A 24,557-nucleotide genomic window follows, 5' to 3' on the forward strand; every position below is an offset into this window, starting at 1 on the left:
CCTATTTCTTCCTTAGAATGACATTGTTTGCATATACACATTATAGAAACATGAAGCCCAAATTCAGATTCAGTTTTGCACTCAATAACAAAATTTAGAAATTTCGGTGAGAATCCAATAGGTGTCTATACATTAAATTGATATTGACTTTGACATCCTCAAACTCTCTTACCTGGCCCATATTCAAATTCAAAACATAAAAATCATATATATATATATATATATATATATATATAGACACACACGTTATATATCAAAGTATATGTTTGTGTGTGTGTATATGTGTGTGTATCTGTATGTATGTGTGTGTGTATAGATAGATAGATAGATAGATAGATAGATAGATAGATACTCTGTGTGTGTGTGTGTATAAAGTTATTTTTAAAGTTAACATTCCTGAGAAGTTTATATTATAACTAATGACAAAGAGGCAGATGATATTTTGGTTCTACTAAAAAAAAAAAAAAAGTATGCTAGTGAAGAAAACAAACATACAAGAACACCAAAATTTATGATGTGATAGTTGAAATCTCTTTCATAATAAAAACATGTTTGCACCAGGTTCTGTTTCAGCATTTGGTATGTTGCAAATATTTTTATTGAAGCTATCCCATCGGAGCTATTTTAACACATTGATCACCTAATTTTCTTTTCACTCTGAATGCTGATTAATGATATGAAACCTGCCATTACAATGGACTGGGGAAAATGCATTGTGGGACTCCAGTTAGGATACTGAGGACACGTCACAACTTTTAGGGCAGAGCTTGCCAAAATGCAATCTATCCAAAACAGCCAGGAAAATATTTCTTCCTTGTTTATGGATGATGCCGTGTAGCTTTACTGACTCATAATGGAGCTATAGCCTTTTTATTTCAACAATTAAACACCAAAAAGAAAAATAAAACTGCTGTGTGGGATCTTCCCCCATAAATGGCGTCATGTTAAGATTTCCTATCTAAGAGCCACAACAAGTCTGATGTCGGGAAAAGCGAAACTTTCCTTTGATATAATAAAAAATGTTTATAAGAAAAGGAAGCGTATTAATCACAGAAATAAGTGCAAGGTGAGTTATTTTGAAGTAAAATTAAAATTTATAAAATCAAAGAAAAAATATTCATGTTAAATTTTCCAAATATACAACCTTTATTTAGCAAAAATAAAAATATGATCACCAATATACTTTCCACAGAAATGCCATCAGTGCATTGATTAGAATGTATCAGATCTCTAGAGAGAATAAGTACCTTTTTTCTATTACAACCCATAAGCACAGCTTATAATAAGAGACAACGCACACTAATAGCTTTATCAAAAAAGGAGAAATAGCATTTAGAGATGCAAAACATCATTTTGAGGTTTTCCAGGTACCATAATGATAGTTTTTCTTACCATTGAATATTCATGACACCTCATAAAACTAATGATAAACATAAAAATTGATGTGAACGTTTGACTAATCTGCTCTTATTTGTTTGGAAGAGCTGTCGTAATTGCCTGGTTTGTAAATTAAACATCTGCTATGGGAATAAACAAAAACATAACTGAGCATATTCAAATAAATTGAATTCACTCTGGTTTCATAAATTTTATTATATGGGCTCATCAATTTTATTACACCTGAGTGCAGCATTGCTGCCAAAGTTAATGCATTTTTAGATGTCCTATTTGTAAGAATAAATGCTTTCTTTTTATAATAAAATGCAGGTATTATTTAGACCATTTTTAAAAGAGCGTTTCAATAGCCAAGCTCAATAGATTGATGTGATCTGCCATATTGGTTGAACATGAGTGGGAGCTCCACTACCAGATTCCTTAAGAGCTTCAGTGGACCATTAAAATCATACTTATATTGAAGCAGCACATATCAAACAAGATAACAATAATTTCACTTTAGCCAAATTAATCTGTCTAATGTTGGGCAAAGCCATATTTTTCTAGCTTCTTACCCGTACAAAATGAAACATATTGCAGAACAATTAACCAGATCAAGGGAAACAGTGAAAGAAACCAAGTGGGCTTGGCAAAATATGGGAGTCATGCATTTGATGTAATTATATATTTTTTTCTTCTGTAGACAATTCCTTAGTTATGCATACCTACTAAAATGATTTATATCCATATTTCAATTTTCTGTAGAGATTACCAAGATAAATTCAGTATTTAAAGCAACAGATAGTAAGTCATAGCTGGAAATAACACTTTGCTGCTACAGCTACTAAACCCAATATTAGAATGACTGCCTGTGAAAGGAAATGGTGGAAAGTAGCATAAGAGAGAATATAAAATGGCTTAGAAATCCCTGACTTTGGATATTTGTAAGGTGTGTTCCACATTATTCTGAGAATTATAAAATGACAATGAAAGACATATTGTGTGATGATTCCCCTTCAATGTTTGCATAAAAATGACACAGACATGCTGACAGTATATTTCATTTTAAAAAGAAAAGCAGAATTTTCAGTTAGCAGGGAAACTCAGAACTTCAAATTTACTTCATTGATATTACAGGTGCTGACCTAGAGGCTTGATGCCTGTTACTCTGACAAGCTAGGCCTTTTTTTGGTTCCCACTTTCTCTAAGAAAGGAAGCAATTCCATCATTGCTCAGTCAGGAGCTGTGTAACCTGAAGGAGGTCTCTGGAAGCTTCAAGAAGGGATATTCTCTTGACTGCAATTTGTCAAAAATTCCAATTATGAAATGTATTTCACTTAGGACTTCTCATTTCTAGGTTTCTGTTATAAACTGAGGAAGACTTTTGAGTCAAGCAGGAAATGGCAAGATTTTAATCAAGGTTCCAGGCCAGTGATTCAGAAGTTGAATCACCCAGTAATCTAAAAAATATATATAATATGAAAGAAAAATCACCAATATTTTCTCAGAGAAACAAAATCAAACACAATTGATGGGTTCATGCAAAGATAGTGTCTGATTAGATCAAAGTTGATTGGTTAGTTAATTGTCACTGACTCAGAACATTTTAAAAAATTCATGTCATACCCAGCTGGAGAGAACGTGGAAGAAATACCAACCCCAACTTGTACACTGTTCAAGAAGTTTTGATTTAGTAACAACAATACTCTTAGAGAGGAAATTCATCTTGTTTTAGTCCACTAGATATGCTTTTAATAGTATCTGAAATAGTTATTGCTTAATATTTTAAACTTTAAATTTTGAGATATATGTGCAGAACGTGTAGGTTTGTTACATAGGTATACACGTGCCATGGTGGTTTGCTGCACCCATCAACCCATCACCTACATTAGGTATTTCTCCTAATGCTATCTTTTCCCTAGACCCCCATTCCCTGACAGGCGCCGGTGTATGATATTCACCTCCCTGTGTCCATGTGATCTCATTGTTCAACTCCCAATTATGAGTGAGAATGTGTGGTGTTTGGTTTTCTCGTCCTCTATTAGTTTGCTGAGGATGATGGTTTCCAGCTTCATTGATGTTCCTGCAAAGGACAGGAACTCATCCTTTTTTATGACTGCATAGTAATCCATGGTGTGTATGTGCTACATTTTCTTTATCCAGTCTATCATTGATGGGCATTTGGGTTGGTTCTAAGACTTTGCTATTGTGAATAGTGCTGCAATAAACATATGTATGCATGTATCTTTACAGTAGAATGATTTATAATCCTTTGGGTATATACCCAGTAATGGGATTGCAGGGTCAAATGGTATTTCTGGTTATAGATCCTTGAGGAATCGCTATACTGTTTTCCACAATGGTTGAACTAACTTACAAACCCACCAACAGTGTAAATGCATTCCTATTTGTTGTTTCCTGAATTTTTAATGATCACCATTTTAGCTGGCATGAGATAGTATCTCACTGGGGTTTTGATTTGCATTTCACTAATGACCAGTGATAATGAACTTTTTATCATATGTTTGTTCGCTGCATAATACCTTCCTTTGAGAAGGGTCTCTTCACATACTCCACCCACTTTTTGATGGAGTTTTTTTCTTGTAAATTTGTTTAAATTCCTTGTAGATTCTTGGTATTAGCCCTTTGTCAGATGGATATATTGCAACAAATTTCTCCCATTCTGTAAGTTTCCTGTTCATTGTGGTGATAGTTTCTTTTGTTGTGCAGAAGCTCTTTAATTAGATCCCATTTTTTTCAATTTTGGCTTTTGTTGCCATTGCTTTTGGTGTTTTAGTCATGAAGTCTTTGTGCATGCCTATGTCCTGAATGTTATTGCCTAGGTTTTTTTCTAGGGTTTTTATGTTTTTTGGTCTTACATTTAAATATTTAATTCATATTGAGTTAATTTCTGTATAAAGTGTACGGAAGGGATCCTGTTTCAGTTTTCTGCATATGGCTAGCCAGCTTTCCCCACACCATTTATTAAATAGAGAATCCTTTCCCCATTGCTTGTTTTTGTCAGGTTTGTCAAAGATCAGATGGTTGTAGATATATGGTATTATTTCTAAGGTATCTGTTCTTTTCCACTGGTCTCTACATCTGTTTTGGTGCCAATACCATGCTGTTTTGGTTACTGTAGACTTTAGTATAAAGTCAGGTAGCGTGATGCCTCCAGCTTTGTTCTTTTTGCCTAGGACTGTTTGGCTATACAGGCTGTCTTTGGTTCCATATGAAATTTTAAGTGGCTTATTCTAATTCTGTGAAGAAAGTGGTAGCTTGATGGGGACAGTATTGAATCTATAAATTACTTTGGGCAGTGTGGTCATTTTCATGATATTGATTCTTCCTATCCATGAGCATGGAATATTTTTCGATTTGTTTGTGTCCACTCTTATTTCCTTGAGCAGTTTTTAGTTATCCATGAAGAGGTCCTTCACATCACTTATAAGTTGTATTCTTAGGTATTTTATTCTGTTTTTAGCTATTGTGAATGGGAGTTCACTCATGGTTTGGCTCTCTGTTAGTCTATTATTGATGTATAGAAATGCTTGTGATTTTCGCACATTGATTTTGTATCCAGAGACTTTGCTGAATTTGCTTATCAACTTAAGGAGATTTTGGGCTGAGACGATGGGGTTTTCTAAATATCTAAATCATGTCATCTGCAAACAGAGATAATTTGACTTCCTCTCTTCTTATTTGAATAGTCTTTATCTCTTTCTCTTGACTGATTGCCCTGGCCAGAACTTCCAATACTATGTTGAATAGCAGTGGTGAGAGAGGGCATCCTTGTCTTGTTCCAGTTTTTAAAGGGAATGCTTTCAGCTTTTGCCCATTCAGTATGATATTGGCTGTGAGTTTGTCATAAATAGCTTTTATTATTTTGAGATATGTTTAATCAATGCATAGCTTATTGAGAGTTTTTAGCATGAAGGGGTGTTGTATTTTGTCGAAGGCCTTTTCTGCATCTATTGAGATAATCATGTGGTTTTTGTCATCGGTTCTGTTTATGTGATGGATTACATTTATTGATTTGCATATGTTGAACCAGACTTGCATTCCAGGGATGAAGCTGACTTGATCGTGGTGGATAAGCTTTTTGATGTGCTGCTGGATTTGGTTTGCCAGTATTTTATTGAGGATTTTCAAATTGATGTTTATCAGGGATATTGACCTGGAATTTTCTTTTTTTGTTCGACTCTGCCAGGTTTTGATATCAGGATGATGCTCGCCCCATAAAAAGAGTTAGGGAGGAGTCCCTTTTTTTTCTATTGTTTGGAATAGTTTCAGAAGGAATGGTACCAGCTCCTCTTTCAACTTCTGGTAGAATTCAGCTGTGAATCCATCTGAACCTGGGCTCTTTTTGGTTGGTAGGCTATTAATTATTGCCTCAATTTCAGAACTTGTTACTGTTCCACCCAGGGATTCGACTTCTTCCTTGTTTAGTTTTGGGAGGCTGTGTGTGTCCAGGAATTTATCAATTTCTTTGAGATTTTCTAGTTTATTTGTGTGGAGGTGTTTATAGTTTTCTCTGATGGTAGTTTGTATTTCTCTGGGATCAGTAGTGATATCCCTTTTATTATGTTTTCTTATTTCTATTTGATTCTTCTCTCTTTTCTTCTTTATTAGTCTGGCTAGCAGTCTATGTATTTTGTTGGTCATTTTAAAAAACCAACCCCTGGATTCACTGATTTTTTGAAGGGTTTTTCGGGTTTCTTGCTCCTTCAGTTCTGCTCTGATCTTAGTTACTTCTTGTCTTCTGCTAGCTTTTGAATTTGTTTGCTCTGTCTCCTTTAGTTCTTTTAATTGCAATGTTACGGTGTCAATTTTAGATCTTTTCCACTTTCTCCTATGGGCATTTAGTCCTATAAATTTCCCTCTAAACACTGAGTTAGCTGTGTCCCAGAGATTCTGTACATTTTGCTTTTCTTCTTATTGGTTTCAAAAGAAATGCTTTTTTTCTTCCTTAATTTTGTTATTTACCCAGTAGTCATTCAGGAACAGGTTGTTCAGTTTCCATGTAGTTGTGTGGTTTTCAGTGAGTTTCTTAATCCTGAGTTCTAATTTGATTGCACTGTGGTCTGAGAGACTGTTTGTTTTGATTTCCATTCTTTTGCATTTGCTGAGGAGTGTTTTACTTCCAATTATATGGTCAGTTTTAGAAGAAGTGTGATGTGGTGCTGAGAAGAATGTATACTCTGTTGATTTGTGGTGGAGAGTTCTGTAGATGTCTATTAGGTCCACTTGGTCCAGAGCTGAGTTCAAGTCCTGAATATCCTGGTTAATTTTCTGTCTGGTTGATCTGTCTAATATTGACATTGGGGTGTTAAAGTCTCCCATTACTATTGTGTGGGAGTCTAAGTCTCTTCGTAGTTCTCTAAGAACTTGCTTTATGAATCTGGGTGCTCCTGTATTGGGTGCATATATATGTGGGATATTTAGCTCTTCTTGGTGCATTCATCCCTTTACTGTTATGTAATGCCCTTCTTCGTCTTTTTTATCTTTGTTGGTTTAAAGACTGTTTATCAAAGACTAGGATTGCAAACTCTGCTTTTTTTTTTTTTTTTTGCTTTCCATTTTCTTGGTAAATATTCCTCTATCCCTTTATTTTGAGCCTATGTGTCCTTGCACATCAGATGAGTCTCCCGATTACAGCACACCGAAGAGTCTTGACTCTTTATCCAATTTGCCAGTCTCTGTCTTTTAATTGGGGCATTTAGTCTATTTACAATTAAGGGTCATATTGTTATGTGTGAATTTGATCCTGTCATTATGGTGCTAGCTGGTTATTTGGCCCGTTAGTTGATGCAGTTTCTTCATAGTCAATGATCTTTGCAATTTGGCATGTTTTTGCAGTGCTGGTACTGGATTTTCCTTTCCATATTTAGTGCTTCCCTCAGGAGCTCTTGTAAAGCAGGCCTGGTGATAACAAAATCTCGCAGCATTTGCTAGTCTGTAAAGGATTTTATTTCTCCTTTGCATATGAAGCTTGGTTTGGTCTGATACGAAATTCTGGGTTGAAAATTCTTTACTTTAAGAATGTTGAATATTGGCCCCCATTCTCTTCTGGCTTGTAGGGTTTCTGCAGAGAGATCCACTGTTAGTCTGATGGACTTCCTTTTGTGGGTAACCCGACCTTTCTCTCTGGCTGTCCTTAACATTTTTTCCTTTGTTTCAACCATGGTGAATATGATGATTATGTGTCTTGGGGTTACTCTTCTCAAGGACTGTCTTTGTGCTGTTCTCTGTGTTTCCTGAATTTGAATGTTGGCCTGTCTTGCTATGTTGGGGAAGTTCTCCTGGATAGTATCCTGAAGAATGTTTTTCAACTTGGTTCCATTCTCCCTGTCACTTTCAGGTACACCAATCAAGCATAGATTTGGTCTTTTCACGTAGTCCCATATTTTTTGGAGTCTTTATTTGTTCCTTTTCATTCTTTTTTCTCTAATCTTGTCTTCAAGCTTTATTTCATTAGGTTGATTTTCAGTCTCTAATATCCTTTCTTCCACTTGATCGATTCTGCTATTGATACTTGTGCATGCTTCACGAAATTCTCGTGCTGTGTTTTTCAGCTCCATCAGGTCATTTATGTTCTTTTCTAAACTGGTTAGTCAGTCAGCAATTCCTCTAACCTTTTTTCAAGGTTCTTAGATTCCTCAAATTGGATTAGAACATGCTCCTTTAGCTCAGAGGAGTTTTTACCCACCATCTGAAGTCTCCTTCAGTCAATCCGTCAAACTCATTCTCTGTCCAGTTTTGTTCGCTTGCTGACGAGGAGTTGTGATCTGTTGGAGGAAAATAGGCATTCTGGCTTTGGAATTTTCAGCCTTTTTGCACTGTTTTTTCCTCATCTTTGTGGCTTCATCTACCTTTGGTCTTTGGTGTTGGTGACCTTTGGTTGGAGGTTTTTTTTTGTTTGTTTTTTTGTTTTTTTGTGTGTGTGTGTGTGGACATTTGTGCTTTTAGTGGGACCTGAGCCTCCCAAATACAGATTTAACTCTCAATCACATTTTGAGAGGTAGAAAAAAAATAGTGCTGCCTGTCATTGTATTGCCAAAAGAAAAAAAATAATCTTTTTTGATTTCAACATCATAACTAACACCATGTTGAAAGACACATTTTTTTTGTGTGCACTCACTAGCATCTATTTATTTTTCAAGTATAATCATTTGATAGTATATTTTATAGTTTTGCAAACTTTTAAAACTTTAATACATGTTAGTGGTCAGATTTATATTTTGTATGTAATAGAATGTGGCATAAACTATTATTCTCTATGTAAGATTCTAAAATTGCCCTTTTTAGTCTTTGTAAGAAATACAGATTTCAATAATTTTATAGCTGTAGGTCATCTGCAAGAGGTTGTTGTAATAATTTGGATTTATGAGACTTTTCTGTTTTATACAAAATATATGAAATATGTTGATTGTTCAGTAATTATTTCTGAGTGAATATTCTGGGCAATGTGCTGTACCAGGAACTGTGAATAAAGCAGTAAAAATGACAGACAAGCCCTTTACCTGATGGAGCTCACCTACATATGAAGGCGAGCAACATCAAACAATGGATTCCAATCATGCCATTACAATTGTGAGAGGTGCTATGAAGAGGTAGAGCTTCCTAATCTTCAAAGTGCATTTGAATCATCTGGAGATGCTATTAAAATGCAAACTCTTATTCAATAAATCTGGGCAGAGGTCTGAGGTTCTATGTTCCCAGCAAACTTTGCAGTGAGGCCAGCACTGCAGGCTGTTCTACAGCTCACACCTGGACTAACAAGGAGCCAGGGTTGGGCAGAATGTACAGCAGGAAATATGGCTGAATTTAGGAGGTTAAGGATAGCTTTTCTGAGAAGTAATGCACATATTGTCCAGACTTGAAGTAGAAATAGGAGTTAATTGATAAATGAGAAGCAATAGAGAATATTTTGTGTAGAAAAAATAGCAAGTGTGAAGTCCCAGGTAGGAAGAAATCCTGTCACACTCAAGAACATGCAAAGCCAGCATGGTTCCAACACAAAGTCCAGGAGGGAGAGCGAGGGTTGAGGCCAATGGTGTTGGCAGGGATCAAATCACTAAAGGGTAAGGAAGGGATGTTTGGAAGTATTGTGGAGACAGTCTAAAATGTAAGGGATTGGAAAAGGTTTGAGCAAATAGATTCTTGAGGTTGCAGGAAACGGGTTTTGCAGAGGAGAGGAATGCAGTCGAGAGCCAAGACTCCAGGAATGTTCTCTGGGGGCACTCTTAGGGGTTTGTAGTCAGAGAGGGGTCTGAGAAGTTAAAAAAATGCTTCTGGGAATCCCCAAAGGATGACATTTAAAGTAAGAGGAGACAAAGGACAGAAGACAAGCAGAGAGAACTCAAAATGTCTTGATGAAGTTACGTTAGACAGCAGAGGGGGAACGCAGACTTAGAATGATCATCTAAGCTTTAAGTCTAGCACCACTGTTGTGTAATACAGAATGTGAGAAAGCTTGCTGAGTGGTCAGGAACAAGGGCTTTGAAACCTGTCTGCAGGAGTCAGGACCCATCTTAGCATTCTCCTGGCCCTGTGAATATGAGCAATATTCTTCACTGCTCTGTTGGTAAATGTCTTCATCTTTAAAAGAGTTAATCTAAGTGTCAATGTCCTACGGTGGTTGTGAGGATTAAATGCAACAACACATCAAGAGATTCTTGGTATATATTAGTCAATAAATGTTGACCATTATTATTTGTATTCTTACATAAATCATGTATTTATTGTTGATGTCAGTTTTCTGAGGAGATTGAAGTTCATATATGCAACAAATTCCCTAGTTTAAAGATATTATCATTAAAAGAAATATATTTAATATGGAAATAACACAATTAGAATTATGCAGTTTCCTACTCCACACTTCTTGCACAGGTGTCCCTATCATTTGTGTATATGATTATCACTTTTTAACTAGCTTTGTACGTTGTTCTTTTAGTACTCTAATTGGTATTTTTTGAACATAGCCACCAAAAGCAACTCACGTAGGAGACAGTATCTATATATTATTTCATTTTTTGATGGTTTTTAAGTAAGTTGTATTAGAGACAGTAATTTTCACAAATATATGAAACTGGGCGTTTTTAGAGACTTAAAATTAAGACTACCTTTTCTAGTCTTCCCTTTTGTAGAGTGTGGCCAAAGCGATGAAAGATCTGGCAAATGAGATACACATAAACATGTTATATGGTAGCCTACAAGAAATCTCACTTACGTTTTGGGGCTCTTCTCGCTTTTTCATCTTCCCACTTACTGGAATGTGGATGTGATGCCGGAACTGACATGTCCTATAGGAGAATAAGATGAGAGTCAGGCTGATGATGGAGAAGAGCAAGATATAAAATACCTGCATCTCTGAACACATGTCACTATGTCAGTCCAGAATAACCTTCACCTTGGTTCTGTCATGTGAGTGAGGAATAAACTTTTATCCCATCTAAGCCAGTCATTTTGGCATTTCAAAAATATTTGTTACCAAAATTAATCCTAACTACTATACTACCATAAATAATAAAATTAAAAGAATATATATATAACTATATATATAACTATGTATAACTATATATATAACTATATATTATATAACTATATATTATATAACTATATATATATAAGCTTTCTTAACTTTTTTAAAATTATACTTTAGGTTCTGGGGTGCATGTGCAGAACGTGCAGTTTTGCTACATAGGTATACACATGCCATGGTGGTTTGCTGCACCAACCAACCTGTCACCTAAATTAGGTATTTCTCCCAGTGCTATCCCTCCCCTAGACCCCCACCCCCTGACAGACCCCAGTGTGTGATGTTCCCCTCCCTGTATCCATGTGTTTTCATTGTTCAGCTCCTGCATATGAGTGAGAACATGTGGTGTTTAGTTTCCTATTTTTGTGTTAGTTTGTTGAGAATGATGATTTCCAGCTTCATCCATGTCCTTGCAAAGGACATGCATCCCTTTTTACGGCTGTGTAATATTCCACAGTGTATATGTGCCACATTTTCTTTATCCAGTCTATCATTTATGGACATTTGAGTTGGTTCCAAGTCTTTGCTATTGTGAATAGTGCTGCAATAAACATATATGTTCATATGTCTTTACAGTAGAATGATTTATAATCCTTTGGGTATATACTCAGTAATGGGATTGCTGGGTCAAATGGTATTTCTACTTCTACATCCTTGAGGAATCGCTACACTGTCTTTCACAATGGTTGAACTAATTTACACTCCCACCAAGTGTAAAAGTGTTCCTATTTCTCCACATCCTCTCCAGCATCTGTTGTTTCCTGACTTTTTAGTGATCGTTATCTAACTGTCGTGAGATGGTATCTCATTGCGGTTTTGATTTGCATTTCTCTAATGACTATATATAACTTTCTTTTATATATATTTATATAGAAAGTTATATATATATATGAAATTATATGTATATATGACTTTATATATAGTTATATATAAACTATATAGTTAGCTATATATAATTACATAGTTAATATATAGCTTTATATAAGTATGTAGTTATATATTTATATATTTTAAAAAATTTATGGGGGCATAAAATAGTTAAATTTTTTTGTATGAGCCTAAGATCTTCCATATATATACACACACACATCTGTATATTTATACTATATAGTTTATATATAACTACATACTTATAGTTTATATATAAATAAACTATATATAGCTTATATATAACTATATGCTTATATAATTATATATGCTTATATAGTTAATGATATATGCTTTTAATGATATATGCTTATGTAGTTATATATAAACTATAAATATAAATTATATTTCTATATATAGTAAGTATAACTTATAGAAGTAATTATATATAAACAATAAATTATAGTTCTCTACATATAGTAAGTATAACTTATGGAAGTATTTATACTTACTATATATAAGCTATATAGTTATATGTATTTATATATAAAGTATATATATACACACTAAGTATATATTATACCATATAACTATATATAGCTATATAGTTTATGTACAGTAGGTATACTTACTATATATCATATAGTCATATACATCACAATTACTAAATTACTAATTTAGTATATATGTAGTTACTACATATACTATATATACTGCATATATAGTATATATACTTAATGTATATATAGTAAGTATAACTATAAACCTATACATAAGTTTATATATATAAGTACAGAGTTGTATATATAAACTATATAGTGTGTGTGTATATATATAGGGAAGATCTTAGTCTCATACAAACAAATTTAACTATTTTAGGGTCAAACTTTCTTTGATATTTTGAAAAGGCTTCAAAAAGTTTTTTAAAATGTATAAACATATGTGTATAAGTTCCTAGCAGTGCAAGTATATATCAAATTATAGGAAATTGGTAATGGTTTAACAACTGTGAAGGTCAAACATATAATCCATGAAATGAAAAGTTAGGATTTATTTTATTAATCATAACACATTTTGTTTCATGGGGGAAAAAACTATTTAAATTTGTTCAAAGCAGAAGCAAGAGGGGGAAAGATCCTATAAGATTATATCGGACAGCAAATAAAAAATTAAAAAAGAAAATTTTAAGAAAAAAAAACCAAGCCAAAAACAAGAATAAATAAATAAAACTAAATCCAAAAATTATATGAACTGAGTTGTCAATAGCAATAATTCCTAAAGAATACCTCTAATGACATAACTCAGGATCTGATGTCTCGTGGTTCAAACTACCAAAAGAATAATTGAATCTGATGGGCTCATTCCAGTCTATTACTTGGTTCATCTTTGATCAAATCTCCAGCTCTGATCCAATTTATATGGTGAAATACATCTAAATTATTTGACACTATCAACATTTCCAGGCCTCTGATAAGAAAGACAATCTCTTCAAAGGAGTCTGAGGAGTTAAGTAGCTATTAACATTTTTAATACACTAATACATTCATAATTTAGTAATTGTGATACATATGACTGTTTTTAACCTGTGCTAGAAATTATTTACCAAAGAGCACTCATTTTCAACCTCTTCTATGTCAGTACTTTTTAAGGACTTGTATTAAATTCATTTTTCACTTAAAATAGAGAAGTTTTCTTTACCCTGACAGTACATTATTCTGATGATGCAGATAGCTAGCAGAACTCAAAATATTAGTTAAAGAGAGTTATTGTCACACAATGATTTAATACAAGCATTTTGGCATTTGAGCCACTATGGTCATGTAAGTTTTATGAAAATGAAAGTATGAAATTCTATGTTTAAAAACTGCTATATTCTTAGTATGTAGATGTACATAGCATATATTTTTTTGAATAAATAAGCTATTTATCTGTAAAACACATTGACTAAAATTTACATGCAGTGCACAATTAAGTGGCAACCATCCAAAAGATGGCTGCTATTGAAGGCTTAATGCTGACAATAGAGAGAAAGTGTGATGCTAATCTTCCAAAGGAAGTCATTTTATATAACAGATCTCAGAATGTAATGGCATCAGAAGTGTTCCAGAGAATTAAAAATATAAGAAGAGTTATCATCTGGAGTTATGTTTCATCAAAAAAAATTCATAATTAGGGCCTTTTGTTCATCCAAATGATTTTACCTATATAACTGTCATTAGCATTGATTATTACTCTAAATATGTTGTGCTAGTTACTTTTGTGAAGTTCTCACCTGTATAAAACATGCAACAGTGCATGTTGGACAGTAGGCTACTAGGGATAAAACTCTTATAAAAAGACCATATTTTAAGCAACAAGTAGATATAGCAAAACAACGCTAATATAAGTCCTCTAGGAAAAAAAAAAAAAAAAAAAAAGAAGAATTTGCTTTTTTTTTTTTTTTTTTTTTTGAGACGGAGTCTCGCTCTGCCGCCCAGGCTGGAGTGCAGTGGCCGGATCTCAGCTCACTGCAAGCTCCGCCTCCCGGGTTCACGCCATTCTCCTGCCTCAGCCTCCGGAGTAGCTGGGACTACAGGCGCCGCCACCTGGCCCGGCTAGTTTTTTGTATTTTTTTTTTTAAAGTAGAGACGGGGTTTCACCGTGTCAGCCAGGATGGTCTCGATCTCCTGACCTCGTGATCCGCCCGTCTCGGCCTCCCAAAGTGCTGGGATTACAGGCTTGAGCCACCGCGCCCGGCCAAATTTGCTTTTTTTTTAAGGGTGAAGTTAAATTATTTTGGTCTTTTATGTTCTATCAGCAAATTATGTCCCACGTGTGTACATAAAACAGTGTACACACACACACACACACACATCCCAACTCTGATAAAATCCAGTTTTCTTTTACAAAATAAAACATAAAATAGTTTTATTTTAAACTTCTTCTATTTAAATTTTTTTAGTTTAAAATCATAATCTATGATTTATAACTGCTCATTTTATAAAATATGATTTGTGACTGAGTCTGTGCTTTAAAGTCAAAATGGGAAATCCCAAAATTAAGTTTTACAATTTAGAGTTTGAAGAGAACTCAGAGACACTTATAGCTCATATTCCCCATCCAAGGCAGGAATAACCTTCAAAATGTCTTTGCCAGTACATAATTGATTATTGTTCAAGGCAATAGTTTCCAAAATAGAACATTTCCATTAGCTGTAGAACACTTTTTGATTGTGAAATTAAAAGTATCACACAGCAATGTCCACTTACTGATACTAGTTCAGAACTTGAGTATGAACAGAAGTCAACCTCTTCTTTGCTCCATGTGAAAGCCTTCTGAATTTTTGAAGATGTGCTTCATCTTTTTCCTTTAGTTCCAAGTCTTTACAGTCCTAATACAACCAAGTCTTCAACAACCTAATCTATGACATTAGATCTCTTCCATCTCTTCTGTCTAAAAAGACAAGTTACTTTTTACCAAGACAACCATACCACAAATGCTTTAGACTCTGTGTCCTTTTGAATCTTAGAGGTTGTCAGCATAACATACCAAGTTCATTAATTGATTGTGTCTTGATAGTAGAGACCATTCCTATATTATGCTTCATCATAAGATTCATAGGAATCTACCATTCCTATATTAATCTTCATACATATAACAGGGCATTAGTGTCTGGCACAAATAATAATAGAATGAATTTTTATAATTTATATTGTCAGTAAGTTTGCTAAGGCTTACTTAACTTTAAAAGCATATATCTTTAAAGCATATATCTTAAATTTATCTATTCCTAGAATATTTTGATAACTCTTTAAGTATATTACTGAGCTGATCATGAAGCATAATTGAAGCAAAAAAATACAAACAATATATCTCCATAATTACTAATAATGGGTCAAAATATAATCTTATCTATTAGTTCTCTTATAATTGAAAGCCACGGTGAGACTTCAGGTAATATATAAAATTTTTCTATACAAACTAACTTTTCTGTGAACAACAACAACAAGATAATGATGACAGAACGTCTCCAGTCACTGCTGCTTTGTCATTATACCAACAGAGACTATTGCTCAGTCCTACCAGTCATTATGCTGGACAATCTCTGGAATGTCAATGAATACTTTATTATTCTCTTCTATAGAGAGGATAAGTTCAAGTTCCAAGTGAAGAATCATTGACAAATCCCTAAATTAAAAGCAAAAATATTCAACATTTGCTCTGTCTTAGGAAACAGGTGAAAGTCTTTTTCGAATTTCTATGTTGATTAGTGATGCTTAACATTTATTTCCAATTCCATACATCCAATGGTGTATTAACAGCGGTCCTCTACAAAGGAAATTCTCAAAAGGCAAAGAGAAAAGGAGCAAACTATTACATGCGATTTGAAAAAAGTCTCTCAAAGATATTTCTAGCAAATAACTTTTAACACCTCCCACTGAGTCAAAGCCCCAGAGAACTGCTGGATTTCAAATTGAATAGCATTCTGTTTCCACATTAAAGATTAAAAAGTCAAAGCCATAAACATAAAAAAGTCAAAGTCAAATCATGAGTGACCTCCCATTCACAATTGCTACAAAGAGAATAAAATACCGAAGAATACAACTTACAAGGTATATGAAGGACCTCTTCAAGGAGAACTACAGACCACTGATTAAGGAAATAAGAGAGGACACAAACTAATGGGAAAACATTCCATGCTCATGGATAGGAAGAATCAATATCATGAAAATGGCCATACTGCCCAAAGTAATTTATAGAATCAATACTATCCCCAATGAGATACATTCACTTTCTTCACAGAATTAGAAAAAACTACTTTACATTTCATATGGAACCAAAACAGAGACCGCATAGCCAAGACAATCCTAAGCAAAAAGAACAAAGTTAGAAACATCATGCTTCCTGACTTTAAATAATACAAGGCTACAGTAATCAAAATAGCATGGTACTCGTACCAAATAAGATATATAGACCAATGGAACTGAATAGAGGCCTCAGAAATAACACCAAACATCTCTAACCATCTGATATTTGACAAACCTGACACAAACAAGCAATGGGTAAAGGATTCCCTATTTAATGAATGCTGTTGGGAAAACTGGCTAGTCATATGCAGAAAACTGAAACTGGACCTCTTCTTTACACCTTATACAAAAATTAACTCAAGATGGACTAAAGACTTAAATGTAAGACCAAAAACCAGAAAAACTCTAGAAGAAAACCTAGGCAGTACCATTCAGAACAGAGGAATGGACAAAGACTTCATGACTAAAACATCAAAAGCAATGGCAACAAAATCCAAAATTGACAAATGGGATCTAATTAAACTAAAGAGCTTCTGCACAGCAAAAGAAACTATCATCAGAGTGAACAGGCAACCTACAGAATGGGAGAAAATTTTTGCAATCTACACATCTGACAAAGGGCTAATATCCAGAATCTACAAGGTACTTAAACAAATTTACAAGAAAGAAACAAACAACCCCATCAAAAAGTGGGCAAAGCATGTGAACAGACACTTCTCAAAAGAAGACATTCATGCAGCCAACAAACATATGAAAAAAAGCTCATCATCACTGGTCATTAGCGAAATGCAAATCAAAACCACAATAAGATACCATCTCATGCCAGTTAGAATGGCAATCATTAAAAAGTCAGGAAACAACAGATGCTGGAGAGGATGTGGAGAAATAGAAATGCTTTTACAATGTTGGTGGGAGTATAAATTAGTTCAACCATTAAGGAAGAGAGTGTGGTGATTCTTCAAGGATCTAGGACCAGTAATACCATTTGACCCAGCAATCCCATGAACGGGTATATGCCCAAAGGATTATAAATCATTCTAGTATAGAGATGCATGCACAAATATGCTTATTGCAGCACTATTCACAATAACAAAGCATGGAACCAACCCAAATGCCCATCGATGATAGACTGGGTAAAGAAAACATGGCACATACACACCATGGAATACTATGCAGCCATAAAAAAAAAAAGTATGAGTTCATATCCTTTTCAGGAACATGGATAATGCTGGAAACCATCATTCTCAGCGAACTAACAGAGGAAGAGAAAACCAAACACCACATGTTCTCACTCATAAGTGGGAGCTGAACAATGAGAACACATGGACACAGGGAGGGGAACATCACATACCCAGGCTTGTCGGGGGTTGAGGGCTAGGGTAGGGATAGCATTAGGAGAAATACCTAATGTAGATGATGGGTCGATGGGTGCAGCAAACCACCATGGCACGTGTATACCTATGTAACAAACCTGCACGTTCTGCACATGTATCCCAGAACTTAAAGTTTAAGAAAAAATAAATCAAAACATTATTCTCATTGTTACTGTTATTATGACCAGGAAAGACAGGTACACTTTCAATAATTAGGCCAATGACAGTAAAATATACTATATCATAAGCTTTGATGGAAAGATAGAAGGTATACTGGTAACCAACATGAATTATATGAGAAATTAAAGAATAACAGCAAACTATAAACAACAACAACAAAAAAAAACCCCTGATGTATCACAGCCTCTGCTTCTAAAATTGAGCTTTAAAATAAAGTGTGCATATGCTGAACAAGTATCAATGAATTCATGGCTAATCCGTATCTGAATACACAATTAAAAGCTCAGTTTCCATCAGGACTTAGTGTTTTGTGTGTGTATGTGTGTGTGTGTGTGTGTTTTGTAAAAGTGCAGTGAAAACAGGTTTTTTTCAAATGAAGGGATTTGTAATAATTTCAGAAAACTCGCCTTTTGCAATAATATTGGCATTTGCTGTCAAGCCATGCAAACATGATTTAGGATTTTTGTTTCTGGGAAGTATGCAGACTATTTGAGAGAAGACTTTTTTTTTTTTTTTTTCTTAGCTAGCCTCATAATGAATGCCTTAATCATTAGGAAACCCATTTAGAATCTTTTATTTGCAATTTCCTGAAAATAGCTATGGTTCTATACTGAAAAACTTCCAGGGTAGCTTTTATTTTATGGCATAAAAATAATAAATAACGTCCTTGCAATATTTTGTGTAAGGAAGCTGGAGGCTGAGCTACAACGATGATACAAACATTTAAAAGAATTTTCCTGAAACAGCATTGAAGGAAGTATGCAGACATTATTATTATTTATAATTTGGAACTCTATACAAAAAGTCACTTGCACAGTATTGTAACAAAACTGAACATCATTTAGGTTTCAGTAAAAGTAAACAAAATATAAACGAAAATAGAATGCTACCTCTTTTTTATAATAAGAACATTTTTAAGGACATGCATTATCACCAACAATTGTGTTGTTGCAGGATAACATGCCTTAGAAAAGTCAAGAGCTTCTGCCATGTCCCCAGATCTTCAGGGCCCATCCATCACTACCTCTTTAGTTACTGTCATAATTGTCTCCATGTTGGCACCTTTGGACACAGCCATCCCTCACAGGGTTCCTACTGCTATTGCTGCCCTTCACATCTTGTGCTGCTGGTTGCTTATGCCTGGTCATTAGCCCCAAAGCCTTTATTCAGGAAACCACTGCTACTCATTCTTCAGTCACAGCAATGATCATTAATATGGCATGAAAACATGTTACCATTTGTTTCTTCCATATAGTATCCACACCAACACCCTTTAACTTTCACAAATTATGAGATGCTTTTTTTTTTATTGTTGTGCCTAATATATACAATGGATTTCTCTATAAGAAGATTTATTAATCAGCTAATGTTAGCTTTTTCTTTGGCTAGCTTTCCTCTGGCCAGACTCGGGGCCAAAGGAGAGCCAGGCTTCTTGCACTTTAAAAGACCTCATCCCTAAGCTTATGTGGCCAGTCTTTTTGTCCAAATCCTTTGCCTGGGCTACAGTGCTTAACTTGTATCCTTTCTTATCCTGGCCACAATGATCTACAGAGATTTATGAGTTACTATACAGATTATGAACAGCCCTAAGGCAGCTACTTAAGTTGGTGTCCTAGCTCTATCACTTACTTTCTATGCTAGAAATTCATCTCCTCGGCCGGGCGCGGTGGCTCAAGCCTGTAATCCCAGCACTTTGGGAGGCCGAGACGGGCGGATCACGAGGTCAGGAGATCGAGACCATCCTGGCTAACACAGTGAAACCCCGTCTCTACTAAAAAATACAAAAAACTAGCCGGGCGAGGTGGCGGGCGCCTGTAGTCCCAGCTACTCGGGAGGCTGAGGCAGGAGAATGGCGTAAACCCGGGAGGCGGAGCTTGCAGTGAGCCGAGATCCGGCCACTGCGCTCCAGCATGGGCGACAGAGCAAGACTGTGTCTCAAAAAAAAAAAAAAAAAAAAAAAAAAAAGAAATTCATCTCCTTGCTGGTAAGTGTAACTGAAATAGTTCTCAGCCTTAGGGTTATTTTAAAGATTAAAGGAGACAATATACTTAAATTAGAACAATATCAGACATGTGTTAGACAAAAGTTATAATAACAGTAAACACACATTACCATGGTAGTTGGAAAGAAAGTAACTCAATAGTGGAACAAGGGGTCCTGAACTGTACAAAGGTTGGGTAGAAGTCACCATACTGGTCCTGGACAATGACAGAGCTTAAGTAGAAAAGATTTAATATAAGCTAGCAATTTCTTTTTTAAAAAAGATGCATTCAAGAAAATGGTCATCAGTGAAATTACAGGAACACAGTTTATTAAACACTGTAAATGTGTTCATTAATATGGAATTCAGAACCTCATTAGGTCAGGATTAATTTTTATAATTCCATAGGAGAATAGATAAATTAATTATATTTTAAGAAGTAATGTCTTCAATAAAAGTAGAAAGAAATGAAGATAAGTGGTTCCAAAACCCTATGTTTTGTAGTGATAAGAGAAAAACTTCAGCTAAATTAAATTTAAAGGAGTTTAATTGAGCAATGAACAATTCATGTATTGAGCAGCCCCCGGAATCACATCGGACTCAGAGACTACAGTGCAGCCAAGTGATGGAAGAAGATTTATGGATAACAAAGGGAAAGTGACACAGAAAATGGAAGTGAGGTACAGAAACAACTGGATTGGTTACAACTTGGTGTTTGCCTCATTTGAACACAGCTCAAGAATCGGTTACATCTGATTGGCCAAAACTCAGTGATTGGCACAGGTGTAGACTATGATTGGTTTACACCTCCACTTGAACTTACAGTTTAAGATGTACAGAAAAACCTTTAGGCCAAAATTAAATATGTTAAGAGGCAGCTTTAAGCTAAACTTAATTTAACGGTAGTGAGTTTTATTTAAAATCTCTGACTATCTGAAGGACTTCTAGACAGTGAACGAAAAGAAGGCAACCTGCAACAGATAGATCTTAATGAGTAAGATTAAAGATAGAAAATTAATTTACATTTTGCGAAATACATTTGCAGTCTGTGGATGTTCTTTTATGATTCATGAAGAATTATAAGATAAACCTGGTTTTACTTATGATAATAGTTTTAAAAGTAACTGTAAGTAAAAAAAAAAAAAAAAAAAAACTTAAAAATGACAGCACAATCTTGTCCAAAGCTGAGGAAAGGAAAAAAATAGCAATAGCTGTTGTGCAGACAGGGAAACAAGAGGACTGGTTAGGAGGTAAAATGAGAAATTTTAGGGAGAGCTGAGTAAAACGTTGACCAGAAAGCACAGCCTGGCTAGGGAAAGAGGTAAAGAAAGCACGTTCAGGAGCAATGAAAATCATTTAAATGTATATTGTGAAAATAATAATAAGATTATGCAAAAGAATTTCTGGGTTGGAGGTTTAGAGATATGTAAAGTTCCTATCAGGGGACATGTTTGCATGGCTGCCCAAAGCAAAAACCTTCCTAGCATCTGTCATCATAGGATGAATTCCCTCAGGTGGCTCAGCACCACACTCAGCACACAAGTAAGCTGCAGGATCATTACAAAAACGACTCAGGCTCTTCATAACTGATCTTATTGTTTTGATTTTGCCAGTGGGTAAATAAGAGGTTGCACTTTTGTTGCTTTGCGAAAATGAGTCTTTATATTTTAATCTCTCCCAGACCAGTGGGTGGTAAGTTTGATGTGACAGGGTACACCAAAACTGTTGCACACATTCTAGCAGTAAGAGAAGGCTTATTCAAACCTTAGTGTGCATATCAGACACTTTTTATGTACCGCTTCAAGTTCTCTCAGCCTTCTCTCTCGTTGCAGTCAGGTGTGGACCAGCTGTGTGTGTGTGTGTGTGTGTGTGTGTGTGTGTGTGTTTTCCCTATGCCCTATTCCCTCAAGGGGTACTGTACTTCCATTCTTAAAAAGGCACCAATTTGCCATTACCTCATCAGATATGCACCCTGGGAGTCTGATTGCCTTCTCTTACTGCAGTGCCCCCACTTCTGTCAATCAGAAAAAGAAAAAAAAAAAACAGAAAAAAGAAAAAGAAGTGGAGGGAAAAATGAGGGAAAAAAAAAGAACAGTTCCTCAGTGAACTGTAAAACAACAGCAGTACACATAATTTTAATTCTAGAAAGACAGAAGAGAGGGAATGGGGCAGAAAGAGTATTTGAACACTGAATGATAAAAATCTCTGATATTTGTTTAAAGGTTGTAAGTTTATGGTTAAACATAACAGTTTATATTTTCTGTCACATTTTATAAAATATATATGATGCAAGCAAAAATTATATATGCATTTATAACATATAAATATAATTCTATAACAACTATAGCATATAAAATGGAGCTAGGTGTGACAAATGGACCTGATATTGCAAGATTTCTATATCATAAAAAAGTGATCCAGTGAAATAGTTAAGAATGCATATTGGGGTCCTTAGAATAACCACTAAAAATCAATGTCAAGATATAACTTAAAATAAGCCCTTAATTAATATAGGATATTCATATAACTCTGTCAACACTGTCCCTGATGATGCCTGAAGTAATGGAAAATAAGAATATCTGGCAATTAATTCGCTAGTTTGAAATTCAAAAGCAAGTATACTTGAGAAATTCTAAGCATTTAGTGCTTCCCTATAAAGAGAGAATGTGAACAAGACTTAGAATGATAATCTATCAGCTATAATTTTTATGTTAACTGGCTACTTTAAGGTATTTCTTATTGCTTTAATACTTGAACATATCCAACATCTAAGATATAATAAAAAATAATTTGACATTTAAAAAACAGAAAAAATAAACAATGAAAATTAACTTCAAGATGATCCAATGTTGCCCACTGTTACATATTGACACATTGTTATGTAACTACACAATGATTTATTGTAAAACTTTAAAAAATATATGCATACAAAAGATTAGTTGTCAACAGGAAGTCAGTATACTACAAATGGTTTAAAGTCAGATGTACATTAATGATCAATTTTTTTAAATGTTTGTTATAGAGAGCAGAAGAGTAGTTATGTGGTTGGGGTGGAGACGGGGTGACTACAAAGTGTTATGGTAGATAAATAATAAAAGTAATAAAAATAATGTTTTATATCTTGATTGTGGAGGTGGTTATGTGAACAAATGAATTTGCCAATACTCACTGAACCTGTCACTTAAAAGGGGTGCAGTTTAATATGTAAACTATACCCCAAAAAGTAAAAAAATGTAGACCAAACTCATTAACTTGTTGTATTTCTGGGAAATGAAATAATCACAATCAATATTCATTGATCAACATGGAATTTGACTTAATAATTTCAGAAAAAAATATTTTGAGGAGAAAATTATTTCCTCAAGTTTGCTATTTAATTTTATAATACAGCAATCTTCTATGTAACAAGTTTGATCAGAGCACATTTTTTCCCCTTAAGAGGAGGACAGCTTATCAAGTGACACCTGGAGAAAATAATAGGAGGACAGAGATAAAATTAAATAGTATATTTCCTGTTAATGAACCACAAATTGGGTATAAAATGTAGGCTTCAGGAAGATAATATAGGTAGTTGAGAAAATGAAACAAAGTAATGATGCAGAAAGATTATAAAGAGCTGCAGGTTCAGCTTTGCATCTTTACTATCAGCAAACATAGCGCCAAGTAGATTATAATGGTTTCATCTTTACTTTTCTATTTCTCTCAAGTTTAATGTATAGCACGATTTTAAATTCTGAGTTAATTAGATGCTCCAGTGTATTAACTTTCCCTTTTTTGGCAGTTAATATCTCTACTGTTAAATTCCTCCAGAATCTGTACTTTTATAAATAGTTTACTTTAACTTTAAAAATAAATAAGAGTAATAAATTACTTTGATAGAATTAGGCCCTGTAACTTGATTATATTCATTCATCTATTTATTTAAGTACTCACAAACTGTACTATGCAAATGTTACTCCCAGCTACTGAAGAGCATGAAAAGAAATGCAGGCATACTGCCTATTCCAAGGACTTCACATATAAGAAAAGCAGAGCTGGAAAAAAATTACAAGTAGAAAACCAAGGTCAAATAGAATTAATTACCAAGTAAATTACCTAGATGCCTATTCAAGATAATAATTGCTAAAAATGCCAATGAAATTTAAAAACTTCTTAGTTTACTACCACCTAAACAAAATGGAACTTGCTTTGATCTTTAAAGATAATATGACAAACACTGAAATACTTGAACTCTTTTGCAGTTTCTCTTTTCATTTTCTCAAGGACAAATATAAAAATAGTCTCCGAACATACTTTTTTCTATAACTACTGATTAAGAACTTAAACACAGCTTGAATTTTATAAAAATATCTTTATTTTTTAAATTGTAAAGGGACATTTTTGAAAGAGTATATTGCCCTCACAGCCAAAGAACCCAAACTATTTATGTTTCTCTTCTGAAGCCACTTTTATGA

General features: G+C 34.4%; 1 long non-coding RNA gene across 1 annotated transcript in view; it reads right to left on the bottom strand.

Annotated features, from left to right (window-relative positions):
* LOC139363117 (uncharacterized) overlaps positions 1-24,557 on the bottom strand; it is a 287,996-nt gene that overhangs the window by 44,140 nt on the left and 219,299 nt on the right. The window contains exon 3 of the long non-coding RNA XR_011623029.1: positions 10,607-10,679. This is a non-coding gene — a long non-coding RNA (uncharacterized lncRNA). The remainder of the gene's footprint in view (positions 1-10,606; positions 10,680-24,557) is intronic.

The sequence above is a fragment of the Macaca nemestrina genome, chromosome 5 (assembly GCF_043159975.1).
Source record: "Macaca nemestrina isolate mMacNem1 chromosome 5, mMacNem.hap1, whole genome shotgun sequence".
Taxonomy (NCBI): domain Eukaryota; kingdom Metazoa; phylum Chordata; class Mammalia; order Primates; family Cercopithecidae; genus Macaca; species Macaca nemestrina.